Below are 6,319 nucleotides of genomic sequence, written 5' to 3'. Positions count from 1 at the left end.
ATATATATAAAATAAATAAATAAAACTAAAAGAAGGGGTAATTTGGATGGAGATTAGGGATATCTTAAAGTTGAGAATTCTGACCAAAAGAGGAAAAATTTAGACTTTTTTTTTGTAGGCCCAGTAGTGGGGTGGAGTTATGTTTTTTTTCATAGGCCCATACTTCTTACCACAAGAAAGATGATTGATAACATGCCCATGGTTACACTATGTGTAGATTATTTCCTTTTTAATCTCTGTAGTTTAGTGAGTTCTTTGTTCTGCCCTTTAGACGTCCTTAGCCCTTCAGGAGTGTTCTTAAAAGAAACAAAGCAGTAGGTAGCATGCCCAACTCAGCAACCCCTTCCCAAGCAGTCTGTGTAAACAGTCCTTCATGAGTGACCCATCCAAATCACAGGTTAGTTGAGGAACTAAGTGGGACAATTAGGATGGTCCATTCATTTCCTGGTCACTTCAGCAGCCCAGTGGCATTGAGCCAAAATACACATTTATGTGTCATTACTTAGTGAGGAAACCTTAAAAAATCATGTTTGTTATTGCTACCCAATTTCATTACCCTCTCATCCTCTTTTCGTTTTCTACTCTCATCTCCCTCAAATTCTGGTGTTATTTTTAGTAGCCCCCTACTGATAATATCTAAAGAGCTACACAAAAATTATATGAACGCTGGAAATAGCAATAAGAATAATTTTAACAGATCCTATAACAGGTACCTCAAAGTATGTATTATGCTGTCCACAGATCTAAAAACTAATTGGGGGCGACACTTATTTTTTTTAATTTCCTAAATGAAACTACCTTGAATCTTTAGTTTTGCCAGTTAGATGTTAACTTACCTAGCCTTAAGCCAGACTAAGTCCCACATATCAACTATAGTATTCTTCCTTAATGGCAGTGATTTTTGTTACCCACTTTTGATAAACTAAGAAAGTACTGATCTTGTTTTCCCTCTTTCCCCACCAATGCTTTTCTTTTCCTCAAATATTCTAGTCCTAGGATTCATTATCTTTAGTCAAGATGTCACAAGTTTAAAAATAAAACTTAAACCACCAAAGGCAAGGGAGTTGTTCACTTTGTTGAAATTCATTACGTTAGAAGTCTTACTAACAGATGCATTTAAATGTGGGTTCAACAGATAATTTCTTCCTCTCCCTTTCCCCCGAGTTACATTTAGCACTTAAAGCTGTTTATAGCTTGGCATCAGCATTATTCTGGTAGGCTTGTCAGTGTTCAACTGTTTAGAGTTTTTTTTTAAGCTCTTTAAAATCTAATTTTAAAATAGATAATTCTGATGTGTACCAGAATGTGTATTTTACAAAATGTTCTTGATTAAAAGATTTGTTTATAAATTATCCATTGTTTTTAAATATGTCCATAGATAATGATAAAATTTTCATTGTCTTACCCTAAAGTCTTGCTGATCAACAAGGGGAACGCAGATACTGTAAAGCTTTTTTTGAATTTTAAAATGCAAAATAAAGCAACCATGTCTGAATTAAAAAAAAAAGAACACACAGTACTGTGACACCATTTTCTTTCTTTTTGTTTGTTATTTTATTTTTATTTTTTGCAGTTTTTGGCCAGGGCTGGGTTTGAATACGCCACTTCCAGCATGGCATTTGGGACCAGTGCCCTACTCTTTTGAGCCACAGGTACCACCCTCTGAGGCCATTTTCAAACTCAATAGATAAGTGTACCGTAAGCTATGATGAAGTGTCTGGGCCAGGGGAATGGCACTGTGTGTGACAAAAATTTGCTAAGGATTGGAGTTTTTCAGCCTTTTCTGAACAGGTAGGAGGCCTGGGGTAGGCAGAGGTTGGCACAGAATATGGGCTCAGACAACTCATATAATTCATAGACCACTAACTTTCAAATACTCTTATTTTTTTTTAGAGACAGAGTCTCAATTTATTGCCCTTGTTAGAGTGCTGTGAAATCACAGCTCACAGCAACCTCCAGCTCTTGGGCTTAGGCGATTCACTTGCTTCAGCCTCCCAAGTAGCTGGGACTACAGGTGCCTGACACAATGCCTGGCTATTTTTTTGTTACAGTTCGGTTGGGGCCAGGTTTAAACCCACCACCTTCGGTATATAGGGCCTGTGCCCTACTCACTGAGCCACAGGTGTGGCTCAAATACTCTTATTCTTTCCCCTCCCCAGAATTAGCTAGAGAAGAAGCAAATACTCTACTAATGGAAGGTGCAACAATCTTACCTCTCCAGGTCTTTTTTTTTTTTTTGAGACAAAGTCTCACTTTGTCACTCTCGAGTGCTGTAAAATCATAGCTCACAGCAACCTCAAATTCTTGGGCTCAAACAATCTTCTCACCTCAGCCTCCTGAGTAACTTGGACTGTAGGTGCCTGCCACTATGTCCAGCTAGTTTTTCTATTTTTAGTAGAGAAGGTTCTTGCTCTTGCTCATGTTGGTCTCGCACTCCTGAGCTCAAACAATCCATCTGCCTGGGCCTCCCAGAGTGCTGGGATTACAGGTGTAAGCCACTGTGCCAGGCCTAGCAACCTTAAACTCTTGAGCTCAAGTGATCCTCTTGCTTCAGCCTCCCAAGGAGCGGGGGCTACAGGTGCCCGCCTCAATATCTGGCTATCTTTAGAGATGGGGGTCTTGCTCTTGCTCAGGCTGGTCTCAAACTTCTGAGCTCAGGCAATCCACCCACCTCGGCCTCCCAGAGTGCTAGGATTACAGGCATGAGCCACTGTACCCAGCCTCTCCAGGTCTTTAAAAAAGCATCTTAATAAAAAAAAAAAAAAAGAATGATCGCAGGATGTATTCAACTGTATTCAATAAACATATTTTAAGTAAAAAAAAAAAAAGCATCTAGCTGAGCTATATATTTTCATGAGTGGTATGCAAAGTAGCAAATTGCTGGCAAGGCCTGGTGGCTTATGCCTGTCATCCTAGCACTCTGAGAGGCCAAGGTGCGAGGATTGCTTGAGCTCAGGTATTCAAGACCAACCTGATCAACAGTGAGATCTCGTCTCTAAAAGAAATAGCTGGGTGTTGTGGTGGGTGCCTATAGTCCCAGCTATTTGGGAGGCTGAGGCAAGAGGATTGCATGAGCCCAAGAGTTTGAGGTTGTTGTGAGCTATGATGCACAGCGTTCTACCCAGGGTGACAGAGTGAGACTCTTGTCTCAAAAAAAAAAAAAAAAAAAAAAAGATTCAGTGCTATAGAATCTAACGTATGTACTTGTGTCCTCTTATACATTTAACTCTATTCCCTATGGCCAAATATAATTACTCCTTGTGACAGAAGTACTGAATGTTACCCTAGCTGGAGATAATCAAAGTAGGAAGACCTGGTTTGAAATTTTAACTCTGTCATTTACTATGTGATCTTGATACTTTTACTTCAACCAATTGAGCATCAGTTTCTGTACCAATAAAATAAATACGATAATAGCAGTTATTGTGAAGCACACAGCGGTCATTCAGCAAATGCCTGATAAACTGAACTGCTCAATAAACTTCACTTCCCTCTCCCTTGTCTTTTTTGCCGACCAAGTCATCATAATAGAGAACCTCATTATGAACCTAAGTGATATTCACTCTAAACATTATGCACAACTGGTTGGGTACATCTGGATGTTTGATACAGGCATAAGCACCGAGAAGCCTCCTGGGAAATAAATCATCCAAAGTTAAAAGAATGTCATATAACTTGGCTCAAGGGCAGTTGGAGCTGTGTAAGAATGAGCTTGGCTAGATTGAGTCCACCAGTATGTCTGTCACGAATACCATCGGGCCCAGATCCCTTGAACCCATGCTTGAATCTTACAGCAAAGGCTCTCTCATAAAAGAACAAGTGAAAATGAAAAGGACTTTATTCCACCATGCCAGCAGCCTCAGTGCCAACAGCTTTGGCAGCATCCTGGGAGATTGTACCACTAGCTCTTCCAGCATTGGAAGACAGCATCTTCCTTATTGGGCTGGCACTGACAATCTGTGTGTGGACACTGCAGGCCACCAGTTGTACCTGAGGAAGGCACCAGTAGAGGTCTGGCTTTTGATGGTTGTTGACCATGGCAATATGCATCTCTGGGGCAAGTTCTAGAGATAAAGAAGAGAAATGGGTACTTGACTCCAGAGAGCTTGAGAAATACCTTTGTAACAGAGGCAAAGGCCTGAAATAGAGCAAAAATGTATTATGAGCTGTCTCTTTAAAACCCTTCACCCTTTGGGGGAATTAAAACCTGCATTCTTTCAGGCCAGTAATCAGAGGTGCAGGGAGTGTTGTTTTTTTAATGCCATAAGAGATGGCTGAGCATAATTGTCACAGAGGTCATGGATAGGTCATTAGAATGTCTTCACTGGAGATACTACAGTTAAACAGCAATAGCCTGAAGCTGAAAACTCCCTTTATAAGCTCTGTACTTCTGTTTAAAGGGAGGGTGATGGTACTTTAATAAAAGAGTCTGTTTAAAGGGAGGGTGATGGTACTTTAATAAAAGAGTCTGACATCTTCATTTTCTGGCAAATTAATAAACTTCTCTTTCTTTTTTCCTCAATCCACTTGTTCTTGTTCAGCAGTGGGGACAAGTACCAAACTTTTAGTAACACAGACCCACACAGTCTTTGCTATATTAGTGAAGTTGTTCTCAAATTTGCTCAAGTATCAGAGTATTTGGATGTCATGGTACTCTTTGGGGGACTATAAGAAATGGCATTTTTTCATTTGATTCTAGGACTTAATTATGAGAAGAATGAAATGAGAAGTATCACAGCCCCTGGCTTTGAGGGGCACTTAACTATGTAGCAAACACTCTACTAATTCCTTTATATTGGTGACCTTATTCAACTCTCACTAAAACCCTGCCTAATATGTACTAGGTTCAGAGAAGTTCAGAAACTTGCGTAGGGTCACACAACCAGGAAGTGGTAGAAAACAGATACGCATCCTGGGCTTCAAGTTTATGATCTTAACTAGAATATCTACTAAACAATTTTTTTTTTTGTTTAGCAGGCCTGGGCTGGTTCAAACTCGCCATCCCCAGTGCATGGGGCTGGCGCTCTAACCATTGGGCTACAGGCACCCTGAACAAGTTTTTTTTTTTTTTTTTTTTTTTTTTTTGAGACAGAGTCTCACTCTATCACACTGGGTAGAGTGCTGTAGCATCACAGCTCACAGGAACCTCAAATTCTTGGGCTCAAGCACTCCTCTTGCCTCAGGCTCCCAAGTAGCTACAGGTGCCCCCCACAATGCCCAGCTGGTTTTTCCATTTTTATTTTATTTCTTTTCATTTTAATAACTGTATAATTAAATACTGTAAGAGATACAAAACAAAACAAATCTGGAGGAGGACTGGGAAAGTTTTCAAAGGAGGAACGATGATCTTTTCAAAAGTCATAGAGCGGGAGATGTGTTGTCAGTCTGCTGTGAAAAAACACTGGCCAAAGCATCATTCAATGTAGAAGATTCTTAAGACATTGGTCTCTGAGTTTTTCCATTTTGGTAGAGATGGGGTCTTGCTCTTGCTCTGGCTGGTCTCAAACGCCTGAGGTCAAGCAATCCACCTGCCTTGGCCTCCCATAGTGCTAGGATTACACAGGCATGAGCCCCCACTCCCAGCCTACAGAACAACTTTTGATAATCAAAATAGGACTATATATATTGGTAGTATTAAATAAAACCTCTAGAATATGGATTTGAGCATACACAAAATAAGCTAATGAATACATATTGCAGCTCTTTGCACACCATAGTAACACAGTTTACTGTGTCTCCTTGGGCTTGTTTACAGTAATTAGCTGCACTTCCTTCTCCTCTGAGGTTCATTTAAAAGCATCAGTTGATATCCAATGGTGTATTGTTTGCTATTAGCAGCTAATATAAGCAAGGAAAGAAAATTATTTTCTTATGGGTTCACTTTTGATTACTTCAGGACACTGTTCTTTGAAGAGTAAATTTATTTTAATCATTCTTTTGCAATTCCTTTCACAAAACTTGAGATCTTCACAGTTTTAAAGAGCAGTGTTAGAGATGTTAACTAGAAGGGTGTTTGAGACCTGTTCTTTTCTTTCAACACACTTTCTTGGGCCAAAATGCCTGGACTATCAAGTAATAGAATAGTCCCCATTTTTGTTATCATTTTCTCTTTTTTCTTTTTTTTTGAGACAGAGCCCCCTGGGTAGAGTGCCATAGCATCACAGCTCACAACAACCTCCAACTCCTGGGCTCAAGAGAGTCTTCTGCCTCAGCCTCCCAAGTAGCTGGGACAGAGCCTCAAGCTGTCCCCCTGGGTAGAGTGCCGTGGCATTACAGCTCACAGCAACCCCCAACTCCTGGGCTCAAGCGAGTCTCCTGC

Source organism: Otolemur garnettii, unplaced genomic scaffold, assembly GCF_000181295.1.
Source record: "Otolemur garnettii isolate 467f Iridium unplaced genomic scaffold, OtoGar3 scaffold00230, whole genome shotgun sequence".
Lineage (NCBI taxonomy): Eukaryota > Metazoa > Chordata > Mammalia > Primates > Galagidae > Otolemur > Otolemur garnettii.
This window is presented reverse-complemented; position numbering follows the sequence as displayed.